This window comes from Oryctolagus cuniculus, chromosome 20 (genome assembly GCF_051225735.1).
Source record: "Oryctolagus cuniculus isolate XC-2025 breed Fujian yellow rabbit chromosome 20, ASM5122573v1, whole genome shotgun sequence".
Lineage (NCBI taxonomy): Eukaryota > Metazoa > Chordata > Mammalia > Lagomorpha > Leporidae > Oryctolagus > Oryctolagus cuniculus.
Window position 1 is genome coordinate 15,752,912 of NC_142886.1, and position 18,927 is coordinate 15,771,838.

The 18,927-nt window shown below is 46.2% G+C and overlaps 1 protein-coding gene across 4 annotated transcripts in view; it reads left to right on the forward strand.

Annotated features, from left to right (window-relative positions):
• The first annotated feature begins 18,304 nt into the window (after window positions 1-18,304).
• FUT8 (fucosyltransferase 8) overlaps window positions 18,305-18,927 on the forward strand; it is a 296,071-nt gene continuing 295,448 nt past the window's right edge. For 3 of the 4 annotated variants that reach the window (XR_016226668.1, XM_089322516.1, XM_051826373.3), the window contains exon 1: window positions 18,319-18,457. The gene's annotated coding sequence lies outside the window, so the exon portion shown is untranslated. Of the gene's footprint in view, window positions 18,458-18,927 lie in introns of all 4 variants that reach the window. The other variant, XM_002719524.6, reaches the window with a different exon arrangement.

Consider the following 18,927-nt stretch of genomic DNA (forward strand, 5'->3'; position numbering starts at 1 on the left):
GTAAGGCCACTGTCTATGAGACTGGCATCTCACATGGGCACCAGTTGTGGCAGTTCATGTCCTAGCTGCTCCACTTCTGATCCAGCTCCCTGCTAGTGTTCCTGGGAAAGCAGCAATGACCCAAGTCCTTGGGCCCTGGCACCCATGTGGGAGACCCAGATGGAGTCCCAAGCTCCTGGCTTCAGCCTGGCCCAGTCTGGCCATTGTGGCCATTTGGGGACTGGATCAGTGAGTAGAAGGTTGATCTCTCCCTTTCTCCTTCCACTCTCTCTCTCTCTCTTTCACTATAACTCTGACTTTAAAATAAATAAATAAAATGGAAAAAAAAGTTCAATTGGTTACACACACATACATGAGTAATTAAAAAGGTTTGTGGGAGCCAGCCCTGTGGCGTAGCAGGTAAAGCTGCTGCCTGCAGTGCTGGCATCCCATATGGGCGCCAGTTCAAGTCCTGGCTGTTCCACTTCCAATCCAGCTCTCTGCTGTGGCCTGGGAAAGCAGTAGAAAATGGCCCAAGACCTTGGGCCCCTGCACCTGTGTGGGAGACCCAGAGGAAGCTCTCTCATGGCTTCGGATTGGCCCAACTCCGACAGTTGCAGGTATTTGGGGAGTGAACCAAAGGATAGGAGACCTTTATCTCTCTCTCTCTCTCTCTCTCTCTGTGCCTCTGCCTCTCTGTAACTCTGCCTTTCTTTTCTTTTCTTTCTTTCTTTTTTTTTTTTTTGAAGATTCATTTTATTTATTTGACAGGCAGAGTTACAGAGAGAGAGGTGGAGACAGAGAGAGAGGTCTTAATCTGCTGGTTCACTCCCCAGCTGGCCGCAACGGCCAGAGCTGCACTGATCCGAAGCCAGGAGCCAGGAGCTTCTTCCGGGTCTCCCATGTGGGTGCAGGGGCCCAAGCACTTGGGCCATCTTCTACTGCTTTCCCAGGCCATAGCAGAGAGCTGGATTGGAAGAGGAGCAGCCAGGACTAGCACCGTCGCCCATATGGGATGCCGGTGCTTCAGGCAGGTTGTTAACCGGCTGAGCCATAGCGCCGGCCCAACTCTGCCTTTCAAATAATAAATAAATCCAGGAGCTTCCTCTGGATCTCCTACATGGGAGCAGGGACCTATCCCCGGCTTGTCATCTCCATTTATTCAACCCAGGAGAACTGCCAAGCTTACTTGGCATTCCTCTTGCCTGTGCTCCAGGCTGTAAGCTGGAGCAATTGTAAATTCACCAGATTTGGTTCTCTTCTCTTAGACACCACTGCCCTGTGTGGCATGTTGGTCAGCATTTGGTAACTGCTATTCATGTATTTTCTCTCATTTTCAGTTGTTTAAAGTTCAGGATAAATCTGTTAATTCCATGATGGCTGCAAATGAAAGTCATAGTTTTGATTTTTTTAAAAAAGATTTTATTTTTTTGAGAGGTAGAGTTACAGAGAGAGGGAAAGACAGAGAGAGAGAGAGGTTGTCCATCTGCTGGTTCACTCCCCAAATGGCCGCAAAAGCCAGGGCTGGGCCAGGCTGAAGCCAGGAGCCAGGAGCTTCTTCTGGGTCTCCCACATGGTTGCAGGACCCCAAGGACTTGAGCCATCTTCCATTGCCTTCCCAGGCTATTAGTAGAGAGCTGGATCAGAAGAGGAACAGCTGGGACAGAAACCGGCGCCCATATAGGATACCAGCGTCGCAAGTAGAGGCTTAGCCTACTGCACCACAGCACTGGCCCCTTTAATTTCTTTTAGTTATTGAGAAAGTGAGAGAGAATGAGTATTCACTCCCATCTGCTGTTTTACTCCCCAAAGGCTTGCAATGGCTAGGGAGGGGCCACATCAGGAGGTAGAAACGCAACCCAGATTTGCTATGTTGGTAGCAAGAACTCAGTTACTTGAGCCATCATCACTGCTTCCCGAGGTCTACATTAGCAGACTAATGTGTGGAGCTGAGAATGGAACCCAGGTATTCAACTATGGGACACAGGTGTCTAACTGCTGTCCTAACTGCCAAGTGCTTGATCCACAGTTTTGATTTAAAAAACGTTTTCCCTTTATTTTCTATTTATTTGAGAAGGGGAGGGGTCAGGGAGATGGAGACAGCGAGAAAGAAATCTCCTATCTGCTGGTTCATCCCCAAATGCCTGCAACAGCCCAGATTGGGCCAGGCTTAAGCTGGGAACTGGAACTTGGTCTTGGTCTCCCGTATGGGTGAAGGGATCCATGTACTAGAGCCGTCACCTACCACTTCCCAAGGTGTGCATTAGCAGGAAGCGGGAACTGAGAGCCGAGCCAGGACTGGAAACCACACGCTCCAATATGGGGTGCTGGTGTTCCAAGTGATGTGTCAGCCACTATTCAAAACACCTGCCCCAGTTCTGCTTTTTACATGAGGGGTGAAGGTATTTTAGACCAATTTTGTGTCAGAAAAAAATAAGCCAGGGTACAACCACAGCCCGGTCACTTTCTTGGCTTAGCTATTCTGGTTTGTAAAGTGCAGAGGTTGAGTTATATGATCATAAAGTTCCTCTCTGCCTCTTAAATCTGTGAGCCTGTAATTAAGCACAGGTGTAACTTTACGGAGGGAATTGATGCATAGTCCCCTCAGTGATAGATTAAAGATTCACTGTTATAGAATTCCTATTTGTCCTTAGTAGAGCAAATGTAGAAGAGAAGATTTGTGTTTTAATAGATGAAAAGGTTAAAAACGTGGGAGAGGCAATACAAACCCCATGGCACACACATGTAGAACGACCAATGTGCAGATGTGGAAATGCAATGGAATATTTGTGGTTTCATTACTGTTTGCAGGGCCGTGGCCTAGTGTATTAGACATAAAATAGCTGTCTTACTGATGACAAGAAGAGAAAGTTTTGTTTCTTTTCTTTTCTTTTTTCTTTTCTTTTCTTTTCTTTTCTTTTCTTTTCTTTTTAACAACTTATTTATTTGGTGCTGGCATTGTGGCCTGCAATGCTGCCATTCCATATAGGCGCTGGTCCAAGTCTTGGCTGCTCAACTTCTGATCCAGCTCCCAGCTGATGTGCCCGGGAAAGTAGCAGAGGATGTCCCAGGTCCTTGGGTCCCTGCACTCATGTGGGAGACGCGGGTGAAGCTCCTGTCTTCTGGCTTCAGCATGGCCCAGCCAAAATAAATAAAATAAATATTTGGGAGTCAGAGTCACAGAGTGGGAGAGAGACTGAAAGAGAGGTCTTCCCTCTGCTGGCTCACTCCCCAGATGGCTGTAATGGCTGGAGCTGGGCTGATCTAAAGCCAGGAGGTAGGAAGTGCCTCTGGGTCTCCCATGTGGGTGCCAGAGCCCAAGCACTTGGGCCATCTTCCACTGCTTTCCTAGGCTACATGCAGAGAGCTGGATTAGAAGTGGAGCAAATGGAACATGAACCGGTGCCCACATGGGATACCAGCCCTGCAGGCAGGGGTTTAACCCACTATGCCATGGTGACACAGCATCCAAGAAGAGAGTTTCTATTTGCTGATTCCCCAAATGCCTATAATGGTTTGAGTTGAACTGGGGCTAAAAACACAACGGAGGTCTCCCACGTGGGTGGCAGGAACCCGGTCACTTGAGCCCTCATTGCTGCCTACCAGGACCTGCTGTAGCAGGTCAGGAGCTAGAGTTGGGCATCAAACCCAGTCACCAATACAGGACGGAGGTTGTCCTGATGAGTGTCTCTGCGAGACTAAATGCCTGCCCTACTACGAGCTTTTTAAAGCTCGTAGGTACTGTTGCCCTAGAAAGTCCAGGACTCCTCTATGACTAGGATTAGTTTCGTTTTCCATATGAAGAGAACGGTCATGTCGGAGCCCTAGTGACAGCTGGTCCATCCATAATGCCTGTTTACTCTCTTATTGGAATATGGGTGCTCTGAAGGAATGATCAAGGTCATTTATTTCTAGTGATTCCATTTATGTTTTTATGATACCTAATTAACCTTTAAAACCTAGCCCAGCATCTTCCTGGCTTCTGGAGGAGGGACGGAGTGCAGGAACTGGATATGAGGCCGTGTAATTCACAAGATGTTAACTGGGGGCCAGTTTGCCGCTTTGAACTGCAACTAGTGGTGTGTGAATGTGTACAGAAGAGAGTGAAACACCCACCAAAGCAGAGCGACCTTGCTTGTTCGCAGGAGAGAGTGCCTTCTCTGGTACGCTGTCTTAAAAAGAATGTCTTCTAGACATAACCCGTGCTCCTGTGTCTGATGTAACCCAGGTAGAACCCAGCCAAGTATTCCCTGGAAGAAAGACATGGAGAGATATTTGGGAACATATGGATGAGGCCAAAATTATAAAATCCATGGCTCATTATGCGAGTCAGAAAAAGCAGTGGGATTGGCTAGTATATATGCCCAAGGCGTTTTCTTCTGACTCTTTTATCTGCTTTGAAATTTCTGGTGTTTTGCTGTTTTGGATTCCTGAAATAGTTAGCAGATAATCAGTGCAGAAGCGATGGCTCCAAGATCCAGCCAGCCAGTGGAAGCCTGTGAACAGTAAGATTCCTGACTTCAAGAAGCTTATTTCATCATATAGCGGTTGTTATTGTGTACAAGTCACCAGAACCCATGAATAATAGGAAAGAAAACATTGCTGTCAAGGGGGAAATGTCATTTAAAATGGAGATGTTTCTAGTGGATTGTGCACTGGCAGGAAGAGTTCTGTTCCCCTCAGTTTAATATATAGAGAATATAAATATATAGAATTTATGAAACTATTAGCACATTGTGGCCACTACTAGGGCTTCCATATTTAGCAAATAAAAATTCAGAAAAGCCAGTTAAATGTATTTATTTATTTATTTGAGAGGTAAAGTTACAGAGGTAAAGTTACAGTTTATTTATTTGAGAGGGAAACACAGAGATCTTCCATCCGTTGGTTTATTTCCCAAATGGTTGCAATGGTTGGAGCTGGGCCGATCTGAAACCAGGAGCCAGGAGCTTCTTCTGGGTCTCCCACATGGGTGCAGGGGCCCAAGCACTTGGGTCATCTTCTACTGCTTTCCCAGGCCATAGCAGAGAGCTGGATTGAAAGAGGAGCAGCCGGGACACAAACTGGCACCCATTTGGTATGCTGGTGCCTCAGGCTTAGCCTAATACACCACAGTGCTGGCCCCTAGTTAAATCTGAGTTTCAGGAAACAAGTACCTTTACTAAAAAATGATTCACTGTTTATCAAATTTAATTTGGTATCTATATTTTATTTGACAGGTGCAGAGAGAGAGATAGACAGACAGACAAAAGAGCTCCCCTCCACTGGTTCACTCCCTAAATGCTCACAATGGCCTGGGCTGGGTCAGGCTAAGCTGGAAGCCTGGAACTCAGTCTGGATCTCCCACACGGGTGGCAGGAATCCAGTTATCTGAGCCATCGTCTGCCGACTCCCACGATGCATGTTAGTAGGAAACGGGACCAGAAGTAGAATGGGCAGGACTCAAATCAGTAACTCTAATAAGGGAGGCTGTCGCTCCCCCTCTTCGTGGAGGAGCAACACAGGACCCTGCCTAGGCTTCACATCCGAGTCACGGCACCATTATGTCGCTCCCCCTCTTCGTGGAGGAACGACACAGGACCCTGCGCTGTTCTTTCTGTCTGCTCGGCCCTCCCCGGGTTTGCTGCTGGTTCTTCCCGGGTTGGCTACTATCCCTTCCACCTCCGTGGAAGGGCAGTTCCCCCTGGCCACATTCCCCACTTCCGCAGGGGAGCGGCACACCGCCGGCCGGCTCTCTCGGGGGCTGCACAGGTGTTCCCCTTAGATGTTCCCCTTAGATGTTCCTGGTGCATGCCGTCTCTCTCCTCCTTTATAGTCCTCCTCTGCCAATCCCAACTCGGCTGCCCACACGCCGAGTACGCTGCTCTCCTCCAATCAGGAGCAGGTCCTGCTGTTTATTGGCTGAACTGGAGGCAGCTGTGTAGAAGCTGTTTTCTTCTCTCCCAGCGCCATATTGTGGGAGAGCAGATGCATAGAATAAGTCTTAATTCCAGTAACTTAGTCTAGTCCGAGCTGCTCCCCACAGGAGGCAAATATCCCACACAGTGGGTGAATGATTAGGTCTGAGGTCTGCCCCTGGGCATCTGTATTTTATATGGGTGTCCTTGCTGCTGCTTCGCATGCACTACCTGTTGTTGTCTTTCCCTCACCTCTTAGTTCCCTTGTGATGTAAGAGGAGTTACTGTCAACCCTCTCCACAGAAGTTGGATCCTACGGGTGGGTAGGAGCACACCTGGATCCTTTCCATGCTGCAGGACCAGAAGAGAGGAAAAGGATGGAGAGTGAAAGAGAGTGCACTGCATAGGGGAATTTGTTCAATGAGTAGTAGAGGATCTAGGAGGCCACATTAAGGACTTGGGGATTAATCCATGAAGCCATTGAGCCCCTCTGAGGACTCCTGATTAGGAAATGGCATGATTAGAGCTTTACTTTAGGAATATTAACCTGGCAGCTCTTTATAGAGGGATTACCAAAGAGAAAAAGAGTGGAGACTGGATGATCAGTTGAGAAGGAGGTACAATCAAGGCTACTGCTAGTCCACGTGGCAAGTGTGTGTATATTAGAAAAGGCACCTCCCCTTGGGGCTGGTGCTGTGGCATAGTGGGTAAAGCCACCACCTGGAGCACCAGCATCCCAGATGGGCACTGGTTCTAGTCCCGGCTGCTCCACTTCCCATCCTGCTCCCTGCTAATGCACCTGGGAAAGCAGTGGAAGGTGGTGCAAGTCCTTGGGCTCCTGCACCCATGTGGGAGACTGGGAATAAGCTCCTGGATTCTGGCTTCAGGTCGGCCCAGCTGTGGCTATTGTGGCCATTTAGGGAGTGATTCCAATGGATGGAGTATCTCTCTCTCGCTCTCTACTTCTGCCTTGCTGTAACTCTGCCTTTCAAATAAATAAATAAATCTTTAAAACATCAAACAAGCAAAAAAAAATTAATGAAGAAAGAAAGAAAGAAAGAAAGAAAGAAAGAAAGAAAGAAAGAAAAAGAAAGAAAGAAAGAAAGAAAGAAAGAAAGAAGACCTCCCTTCTAGGGGCTGCAACCCAGGAGACTCAGTTTGGCAAAAGACTATGCCAGGATACACGGTTTAGTGACAACTAGAGGTTGGATTTTAGCTCTCCATTATCCCCTTTGTCAGTGTAGTAGTTTGTTAGCACTAGTGGATTAATGAAATAAAGTTTCATCTCTTGCTCATGTTACAGTCCAATGTCTGCAGGGCAGCAGTCAGTCTTCCTGGTGGACCCAGAGGGATGCAGGCAACCTCTATCCTCCAGAGCACCATCCAGCTTATGCAGTGTCCAAGCCACCAGGGCAGGGGAAGAAGGAGCTGGAGGTTCCCGTAGGGGCACTTACGACCAGGCTTGGAAGTGACTCAGATCATTTCTGCCCACATGCCATTGGCCAGAGCATGCCCCCCCCCCCCGACTAACAAGGGTGCAAGTAACATAGAGGGGCAAAGGAACGTGTGCGTCTCTGTGACTAGAGAGTGCTGCAAGAAGATTCTGGCAGTGGGAGAACATTGTAGGGATATTATGGGAAATCTTGTATTCGTTACACAATTTTCACTTTTACTGTAACAAAAGAGTAATATTCATTCTTTTGTACAAAGCGCTGTTGCGATTTACTGAGCACCCAAGATTAGCAGTTTGGTTCTTCTGGAACTATATTTGTGGGAAAACATGAGCCATAAATATGGGAGGGGCCTCCAGAAACTATATGGACCATGCTATTCTGTGGGAGCATGATTGACGCAAGTCTAAAACTATTTTAAAAATATATACCTAAGTTAGCTTCTACCTATAAAAAATGGACTTTACTTCATCTGCCTGCAACACTGGAGTTCTAGATATACTGTAATGAACATAAAATTTATCCCAGGTCTTTGGGTGAGTGTAGTGGTAAGTGGTCACCAGGAGACAGTGAAGAAAGGATAAAACGTTGATTCCACAAAAATCAAAATTATCTCAGCACAAATATGTTTACCAGAGCTTCATTTTCATTTCTGGTATTGAGTTAAGCTAACGTAGGACAAATATATGCTTTGAATATTCAAAATAGTATTGTGTGGGCTCAATCAACATAGACAACTGATCAATCAGAATTTTGCCATATCAGTGAACATCAGTCCTGATATACATCCAAGGACATTTTAAGTACAAGGGTTTAAGTAAATATTTAGACTCATTCTTAGAGTATTCATGTCTTAGACTTCCTAGGAAATATAGATTTTTCATTTGCAGGAGCTAACAGTATGTAAACACAGGTGTTCTTTTACTTTATTAAATCCTTTTTGTTACATTGTCTTCATTCATCCATCTATTCATGCACTCATCCATTCATGTCATAAGTATGTATTGAGCATCTTAGACGGGTCAAGCACTAATCTAGACACTGGGGATACAATGGTGAATCCATCTGATCATGCTTCTTTTCTTTTCTTTTATTTATTTGAAAGGCAGAGAGACAGAAAGGGGGAGGGAGAGAGAGATCTTCCATTCATTCCTCAAACGGCTGCAACAGCCAGGTCTGGGACAAGCCAAACCAGGAGCAAGGAACTCCATCCAGGTCCTCACATGGGTGGCAGAGACTCTAGTATTTTGGCCATCTTCTGATGCCATCACAAGCACACTAGCAGGGATTGGAAGCAGAGCAGCTGGGACTTGAACTCCAAAACGGGATGCTGGCAGTGCAGGCTGTGCCACAATGCTGGCCTGTGGTCAGAATTTTTTGTTATGATATTTTGCTTTTTGTAAATGAGCTTGACAGAGTGAAAAGAATATTCAGTTTAGGATCAGAAAACCTCAATTCTAAATGTAATTACACTGAGCCATGAACTACGTCAATGATAATAATGAACTATTCACCCAAGCTTCAATCATTCATTGTTAGTGATTGTTTCATTCAGTTATCAAGTCCTTCGCAATTTTGGAAATTCATTTCTTCCTGTCCACTTCGTCTTCTGGTTGTTTCTTAGTTAAATTATTGTATTTTTAAAGATTTGTTTTATTTATTTGAAAGGCAGAGTGACAGAGCCAGAAGGACAGAGAAGGAAAGAGATCTTCCACACAATGATTCACTCCCTAAATGGCCACAGTGGCTAGGGCTGGGCCTAGCTGAAGCGAGGAACCTGGAATTCCATCTTGGTGACAGGGCCCCAAGTACTTGGGTCCATCTTCTACTGCTTTCTCAGGTGCATTAGTATGGAGCTGGATAGGAAGTAGTGCAGTCAGGACTCGAACTGGCACCCTGACGTGGGCTGCTGGTGTTGCAAACAGCGGCTTAACCCGCTGTGCCACAGTGCTGGCCTCTTGTATTTAAATTATTGAGTCCAGAGCCATGACACCTATGGATGCTGTGTGAGTCACCTGGCTCATGTGTCAGAGACATTAATGCCCATCAATTATCAATTTGCAGGTTAAGGTTTTATCTTCTGCCCTGAGGAAGATGAAATGAGGATCCAAAATTACGAGCAGGCAGAAACCAGAGGACTGAATAAAGCGTGACAGGGATTTTGAGAGGAGCAGAAATGACATGGAGAACACGAGGGAGGTGGAGGCAGAGACGGGCTCGGTTTCCTCGGTATTTGATGACGTAATTTCAGGGCAAGAGTGAGTTCTTGTGTTTTCTCCCCAAGCCCCCCTTTCTTTGCAGTGAGCTGGTTCTTGGGTCCTTGCTGTAAAGAGCTCACCTGCGTTGTGGTCTTCTCAGCCGTCTGACACGTGAGCCCGAGAGCCAGGACATGCAGTGCACTGTAAACTAAGTGATCAGACTTGAAACAAGAAACAAGTACAAGTTAGCCCCACTTGACCTCCATCTATGCGGGTTTACAAGTCTACTTGTAAATCTTGCCAGCACAATTTACAGGGAGTTGTTTTTAGAACCTGTGTTCCTGCTTTTAAATACCAACAGGTGGGTTCTAGCATGTACTGCACAACAGAAATGACATCCAGTCTTTGGTCCAGGACATCTCGTCAGTACGTACTTCTTTTTCTGTCTTTTTTTTTTACTTTATTTAGATAAAGTTTGGATTTTTTTATTTGGATGTAGATCAGATAATAACAATAGTGTCTGCACAGGCTTACGCTAGCTTAAGGTTTCCATAGAGGTATAAATGGCCAGTGTTCTGTTCTGTGCTTACTCTTGCCAAGCTCTGTTTTAAGAACCTTCCACCGGTGCCGCGGCTCACTAGGCTAATCCTCCACCTTGCGGCGCCGGCACACCGGGTTCTAGTCCCGGTCGGGGCGCCGGATTCTGTCCCGGTTGCCCCTCTTCCAGGCCAGCTCTCTGCTGTGGCCAGGGAGTGCAGTGGAGGATGGCCCAGGTGCTTGGGCCCTGCACCCCATGGGAGACCAGGAGAAGCACCTGGCTCCTGGCTTCGGATCAGCGCGGTGCGCCAGCTGCAACACGCCGGCCGCGGCGGCCATTGGAGGGTGAACCAACAGCAAAGGAAGACCTTTCTCTCTGTCTCTCTCTCTCTCACTGTCCACTCTGCCTGTCAAAAAATTAAAAAAAAAAAAATAAAAAAAGAACCTTCTGCAGCATGACTCGATCTATGATATTATTATATTGTATATTATATCATTATTCCCATTTGACAGGTATAAAAAAAGAGGCACAGAGAGGTTTAAAAAGTTTCCCAAGATCTCTGGACTGTTCAGTGGCAGAGCTGGGATTCAAATACTAGTTAGAAGCTACATTCTGAACCATGGCTATATATTGCCATGGGAATTATAGAAGATCCCAACTACAGGTTATAAGTTTCTTGATCTCAATGGCATTTAGACTATAATAAACATTTATGCATTTATTCAATAAACATGCTACATAATGGTGATAAAACAAATAGGGTTGGGCCAGTGCTGTGGCGTAGCTGGTAAAAGCCACTGCCTGCAGTGCTGGAATCTCATATGGGTACGGATCGAGTCCCAGCTACTCCACTTCCGATCCAGCTCTCTGCTATGGTCTGGGAAAGCAGTGGAAGATGCTTAAAAAAATCAGAAGGCCCTTTTCAGGCAGAGAATCTATTTTTTTTTGGTTAAGATTTATTTATTTATTTGAAAGGGAGAGTTTCAGAGAGGCAGAGGTAGAGAGAGACAGAGAAGTCTTCCATCTGCTGGTTCACTCCCAAATTGGCCACAATGGGCAGAGCTGTGCCGATATGAGGCCAGGAGCCAGGAGCTTCTTCTGGGTCCCCTGTGCGGGTACAGCAGCCCAAGGACTTGGGCCATCTTCTACTGCTTTCTAAGGCCATAGCAGAGAGCTGGATCAGAAGTGGAGCAGCCAGGACTCAAACTGGCACCAATATGGGATGCTGGCACTGCAGGTAGCAGGTTTACTGGCTATGCCACTGCGCCAGTCCCCCTTCTGATGTTTGAAAGTCTTATCAGGTGGTTATAGTGAGTCTTTCCTATTAGAACCTAATTGTCGGAGCAGGTGTTTTGCCTAGAGGTTAAGATGCTAGTCAGGATGCCCGCACCCTTGGGTTTGACTCCTTGCTGTGGCTCCTGATTCCAGCCTCCTGCTGATGTGGACCCTGGGAGGCAGTGGGGATGGCTCAGCGAACTGGGTTTCTGCTACCCATGTGGGAGACCTTGATTGAATTCCTGGCTCCTGTTGTCAGCAGGAGGGCCACTGAGGGCGTTTGTGGAATGAGCCAGCACCTGTGTATCTCTTGTTTTTCTCTGCCTCTGAGGGTAGAGGATATGTATGTGTGTATGTGTATAAATTTTATATCAACCTAATTTTCCTTTGGGTGAACTCATAAGAGTTTTTGTCTCTGAAAAGTTGAACACTGAAACTTTGATGACTTTAGCAGGATCCATTCTTGTTAGAGTAATGTTGACAGCATATAGACAGTGATCAATTATTATTTTTGACTGAAATTTTTTCTGCTGACTTGTGCTCATCCCATCTTTCCTCATTACATCTCCTTAATTTTGGTTTTTAAGTCTGAAATATAGTAGCATGTACTTGCACCTCCTTCAAGATCATTTTTAGATTTGTTTCTTTTTGTACAGCGTTAATGATCCAACTTGACTCAATGTCCATTACCAAACGACAGTGGCATTGCATCAGGATTATATACTCATGAGCATTGTATCAGTGGCGTGTAACAGGGAAACTTCAGTGACAGTGGCTTCAACAAGAGTGGAGCTAATTTCACACAGCAGCCATTTGGAGGTGTACAGTTCAAGATGTCAAGGAGGCTCTGCAAACCTGTCAGGAGCCCAGCTCCTTCCCACTCACCATTATGTTATCTGCATGGTTTAGACCATCCTCCTTGTGGTACAAAATGACCGAAGGGGCTCCAGGCTTCATATCATGTGCCAGGTAATAGGATGGACAGAAGAGATAAGAAGCATGTAACATTTTCCTGTCAGTTACAATTTTTTTTTTTTTTTAGAAAATGTACATCCCCTACAATACTTTTGGCTCAGATTTCAACAGCCAGAAAAATTTCGCCATGTGGCTACAGCTACTGCAGGGGAGACTGGAACATTTAAGGTTTTAGCTGAGCTGTTACAGGACTATCTAGAAATGGCGATTTGTTATTATGGAAGAGTAAGAGAATAGACAGAGGGTTGTAATTTGAAGTCTCTACTGTAGGTACTTTACAGAGAGTTAGCATTTGATGAGATTCTGTTGATTCGCTTTGATAAATGTGGTAATCGTGTCCTCAGTGGTGTCACCAGGTCATTAATGAAGATAACGAATCTAAGGATTTTCCCTCTTCTTTTCTTCCTCCTCCTTTCCCTCTCTCTCTCTCCATCACACTCTTCTTCTCCCTCCCTTCCCTTTCCTCTCCCTCTTCTGTCTCCTCCTTCTCCTCCTTTTCCTCATCATTGCAATACTTGCACCCAACATGAACCCACCTAGAAATAGCTCGGGCAGACGTGGGAAATATACTGGAAGGCTACATTTGGAAGAAAACCCTGAGAAGAAGGAGCCTGAGCAGCAGGAGAGGGGAGAGGCAGAAGTTCCCAGGAAGGTTCCAGGACAGCAGACCCTGTCTTCTCTGCTCCCCTCTGTTCATTGACTTGATTCTCTCGCTGCAGAATGGGTTTCTCCACTTGGCAGTGAGCTGTCCAACAACAACTCCCAGACCTTTATGTCAGTTGACTCTGAAGGTGACTTTTCTTCCTAAGTCTAAAAACCCTGGAGAAATGGCTTCATGGACGTGTCTTTGCTCAGGTGTCCACCTCTTGACCAATTAGTTGTGGCCGAGGGAGAGCCAGTAGGTATGTGGCTCTTTTTGCTGCCATCATGCTAGATGAATAGGAGGAGCAGAAATTATAGGAAGGTGGGTTCTGGCCTCATCATTACACAACTGTCCTTGATAATTATATGTATTGGAAAAACTAAGGTCAGTGGTCTGAATTAAACGAATAGTAAAGGAGAGAACAAGATCTATCCTGAGGCATTAAATCATGATTTTGCTGTGAACAAACGTCATTCAATAGGGTGCAATGTATATGATTATCCCTGTGCTTCTTGTATGTTGAGTGGTTTATTCCTCACAATAGCATGATTCTTGTCCCCTGCACAGAGCTCAGAGAGGTCAAGTGCATTGTCCGAGGATGGACGGCTAGCAAATAAACTACATTTGTTTTAACTTCAAAGTTTTTACTATCAGGGTAATATACTGCCTTGATACTTCTCTATCCTGGTTAGAAACTATGGTGCTTTTTGAAAAAACAATTATTAGTTGTATTTCCCCCTTGATTCTGCCACAACTGAGCTATGTGAACTTAGTAAACCCTTTGTAATGTCTCTGGCTTGTTTCCCCCTAATTTCAGTATCTTTTTAAAATATTTATTTATTTATTTGAGAGGCAGTGTTGCAGAGAGGCAGAGGCAGAGAGAAGTCGGTTTTCCATCTGCTGGTTTACTTCCCCAATGGCTGCAATGGCCGGAAGTGGGCCAATCTGAAGCCAGGAGCCAGGAGCTTCCGGGCCGTCTACTGCTTTCCCAGGCCGTAGCAGAGAGCTGGATCCAAAGTGGAGCAGTTGGATCTTGAACTAGTGCCCATATGGGATGCTGGCGACGCAGATGTCTCTGATTTTTAATCACTTTATGAGTAAGAAGCTTGGATTAAACGAAACTATTTTCCCCTTGTTCAGAAATGAAATAATATTTTATTTCTGAAGGCAAGAGTTTGAGATATTCAAAGAATTCTAATGTATGCAATAGCGATAGGTTTGAGTGTGCCTTGAACTGGTCAGAAGCTGTGATGAAGTTAAAGATATACAAGAAGTATTTTCTGCTTATGGTGTCATGGAGTAGCTAGCAAAATTATTTTGCAGTCTTGACTTCATTTTCATCTTAGTTCTGCTTGAGATCACGAGATTTCTGCTAGTGGCCATGTGGGTTATAGGTTGCCTTTTTACATACCTGGAGGGAAGAGAGAATCTTCTCTCCTAAGCACGGACTGAAAATCCTTCCTAGCATTCTTTTTGTTTTGTTTTAAAGATTTATTTATTTATTTAAAAGTCAGAGAGAAGGAGAAAGAGAGAGAGAGAGAGAGAGAGAGAGAGAGATTTTCTATCTGCTGGTTCACTCCTGAAATGGCTGCAACAGCGAGGGCTGAGTCATGCAAAATCCAGGAGCCAGGAGCTTCTTCTGGGTTTCCCACATGGGTGTGGTTACCCAAGTGCTTGGGGTATCTTCCGATACCTTCCCAGGTACATTAGCAGGGAGCTGGATTGGAAGTGGAGCAGCTGGGGCTCGAACGGGCCCCCATATGGGATGCTGGCACTGCAGGTAGAGGATTAACCTTCTGTGCCACAGCACCAGCCCCATTCCTTGCATTCTGTTTGGGCTCGTTCACTTCAAAAGGACTATAATGGTCTGCAGAATCTTAGGGCTATTCTAGTTGTAACATATTCTACTCTAGCATAATCTAGATTCAAAGTCATATCACAGTGAAAAATACCCCCAAATCTCAGTGACTTAAACAACCAAGGAGTATTTCTTACTCAAACTACATGAGGGTGGGAAGAGATTAGCTCCATGCTTTCTGTTTTTTGGAAACCTAGGCTGAGAGAGGCTTTGCCATCTTCAACAATACTGATGTTGAGGCTGGGGGAGAGTAAACACCCATATGGGATGCTGGCGCTTCAGGCCAGGGCGTTAAGCCGCTGTGCCACAGCGCCGGGCCCTGTCTAAGATGTCTATAGTGCGAACCACAGGCTGCTTTAACCTAGGGAAGAAGGCAGACATTTTCAGCCACAGATGCAAGTCATAGGGAGGGAGTCTGGCTGGTTTCATCAGCTTTTAAATCAATCATTTCAGTTACCCTTCTGATAGGAAAGATTAGCTCTGGGTATTTAACGAGTGGTTTCTATTTAAAAATTGGCACAAAACTGACTTAAAATACTTATTGGATATTGAAATAGAGAACCTTTTTCCATATTTCATTTTTTGTATTGTCTGTTAATGGTGTGTCAAGCTGGCTAGATTTATAGTTTTAGAACTGGCTAACAACTAAAATTTGTCTAGTCCAACCTCTTTATTTTACAGATGAGAAAATTGAGGGCAAAGTGGGCAAAATGATTATCTCAAGGTCATGCCTCTGTCTGCAGCAGTCTCAGCTCTGTTCTTCCCTTTGGATGATTCCCTGCCCAATGGAGTCTTATAAATGGTATGTAGTTAGGGCAACAACTGCGAGACAACAAGAACAATAAAAATTTATTGAGGATGTTTGCGGAGCTGATATTAGTTGGTACCTATTGGTAGACTTGAAGGATTTCTAAACCATTTTCTGAGTAGCTGCTGCTGAGTCTCCTGACAGCCTCACCCCCTTTCTGGGACCCCATGGATTTCCCCTCTGTAATAGGATCCACCTCAAAGGTTTGATTTGAGATTAAATGACGGAGAGAAAGAGTTTAGCATGGGGCCTGGCAGTCAGCAATATTACACCTTGGCTATTATTTTTTATTACAGTTATGATAAAATGGAAGTAAGTTTGAACTAGTTTCCACGTGAACGTTCACAAGTTAGGAAGTGATAGCATTCAAGTTCATTAACTTTCATCTAGCTAATCTCTCAATAAAACAGCCACTCCTGTCCTCACTTTACCTCTCATTTTGTCTAAGAGCTGACTCCTCCTTGCCCCTTACCCGAGACCCAGCTGATGACTAGGAATTTGACTCGGGCTGTGTAAAACAAAGTGATGGGCTGACAAGGTCCTGCTAGTTTCAGAGGTCAGGAGAATGTTCTGTGTGCCAGGTAGAACTCTTATGGAGATCTTGGGATAATCCATCAAAGTCCAAAGCCTACTTTCATGGGGGAGGAACAGAAAAAGAGGCGAAGCACTCCTGGTTGTTTATGCAAAAACCAGAAACCTTGGTAAGACGCAGAGACAAGCTGGGGTGAGAAAGTGAGGGAGGGGTCCCGGCAGCCTGGGAGGTGGAGGTGGCAGAAAAACACCCTTGGCAAAGACGCTTTCTCTGTAAGAAATTTAACCTGGCAAGAGAAAGGCTGTGTTTCCAGTACGTTCCTCATTGGAGAGAGCAGAAGAAAGGTGTTTTTTCTAGAAGCTGGGACTATTTCCTGCACTGAGAAGAGTCAGGGTAAGCACTCCTGGTCAAGAAGTTGATTACTGGATTGGAACTTAATGTGCAAAGGTTTGTTTTCAAGTGTCAGTGGTTCAACTGATACTTCCAGTTCTGGGATGGCAGCTAAATCCTGGGCAGGTGCGACATAGGGCTGGGATAACTGTTCAGCCTCTGTCAGAGGCTGAGAAATACATTAACTACAGAGCAGAGATCAGAATCACCAAAGAAGTGGCTTCTAAGTACTCTCGGATACTAAAATTGTTTTTTTTTTTAAACATATTATTCTGTCCTATGAAAATGCATTAAATCCTGGAAAACATTCTTGACAGGTTTCTTTGGAGGGGATGGCAGGGATGGGAAGAAGGGATGAGAAATATTTTAAGTATTTTAATTCCTAAGATTTTGGAAAGGAAAACTGAAGGCCAGATAAAATACCAGACATTCTGAGGCAAAGGTAAGGCTTTGAACTTGGAGATCTTAAAGTATTACATAATGTAGCCAACCATAAGTGGTTCTTGTCTTTCTTTAAAAATTAAATCTAACATGTTTGTCAAAATGTTGAAAAATAAAGCTGTGTTTAAACTAAAATGCTGCAAATATTCACTCTGACTCTGATTTTTTTTTTAAATTAATTTATATATTTGAAAGGCAGAGTTACAGAGAGAGGGAGACAGAGATCTCTTCCATCTGCTGGATCACTCCTGAAACGGTTCCCACTGCCCTGGCTGGGCCAGGCCCAAGCCAGGAGCCTGGAACTCCCTCAGGGTCTCCTAAGTGGGTGGCAGGAGTCCAAGCACTTGGGCCATCATCTGCTGCTTTCCCAGGACATTAGCAGGGAGACGGATGGGAACTCGGCTCATGGGACGCCGGCATCACAGGCACCACAGAGGCCCAGCTGTGACTTCTAAAAATTATCTAGAGTGCTGACAAGACTTTGGCCCTTAACCCATCTTACTAAAGCATATACCTAAAATTTCTGTTCATTTTCAACAACCACAGTGTGTGACCCTGATAGCAGAATTTTGTTCTAAGTTCAGTGCAGAAACCTCATGGGAGATACCAACCAGGAATTTAATAAATGATTATTGAATGATTTTACTGATCGGCAAAAATCCAAATTCTCCGAGGTAGAAGGCAATTGTGGCTGTCAGAACGTGCGTGTGAGTGAGCTTGGGTACGTCACCATTTTCTCTCAATTTTCTCCTCCTAAAGGGAGATAACGATCATAAATATAACTGTAAAGTACTTCATAGGCCTGCTTTTGTTTAAAGAGCTGACAGTAAAATCCACAAGGTCCAGCAAAGCCGCCCTCAGAAGAATCTAAGCTGCTTGAAGGCACGGAATTTTCTTTATTCATTAAGTCAGCAATATCTTGTGTCTCTCGATTGCATACAGTTCCTGGCCTCTGAGAGCGTCTCAATAAAAACTGTGCATTTATGCGGGTTATTAGAGTAGATTGCAGCTTTGGCAGGCCGCTGCCTCTTAACTCTCTTTTTTCCTGTGATCCATTGAAAACTTGGCACCAAAACCGCCGTCATCTACTCTGGAGTAAGGACCCCCGATATTCACTTTAAAACCAGCCGCCCCTTCGAGGGGCAGGGACAACTCCTGCCCTCGGGGCACCATTTCGCGTCTCCGCGGCGCTACGCCCCGGGCTTGGGATCTGGGTCCCGAGGCTACAGGGAAGAGTTCGGGACGGGAAGCTCGTCTTCCGGCCCTCTGATTGGCCGGCTCGCACTCCACTCACGCGGCTCGCAGCTCTGATTGGCCCCGGCGGCACCCCCTCGGCCCGAGACGACTTTGTGTGTCGGGGCGGCGCGCTCGGGTCCTCCCCGCTCAGCTCGCGGTCTGGGCTGGCCTGAGGTAGCTCTTCGGCCCACTCTGCTCTGCATCGCGGGCGCCAGGAATTTCCCGAGTCCGAGCGGGTAGGAAGCATCCTAGGGAAAAAGCTTCTCCCTCCCTCCCCGCGCCGCCCTCTTCCCCGGTCTGAATAAACTTCCGCCCGAGAGGGGCTCCCGCCGCCGCCGCCGCCGCCGCCGGTCGGGAGAGGCCAGGCATCGCGCTCGGGCCCCCGCGGGGGGAAATCGTTCTTTTTTCGGCGCGGATGTGGACACACAGCTCTCACAAGAGGACACAGGGCTTTGCGGAGTCGCAGCGGGCGCGATGCCTGCAGGCTGCAGCCGAGCGGGGCTGAGCAGCGGCAGAGACCACCCCTAAAAGCAGCAGAGAGCCTGCCTCCAGTCGCCAGTGCGGGCTCCCCTTGGGGGCCGCGGACTGAGCTGGCCTGGCCGGCCGTTCCCCGGCGCAGCCTGGAGGCGGCTCCCCCAGCGAGCGGGGAAGCCGGGCTTCAGGCAGTAGAGGGCGGCCTACGCCCGTCTGCGAGCCGGCGCCCGGC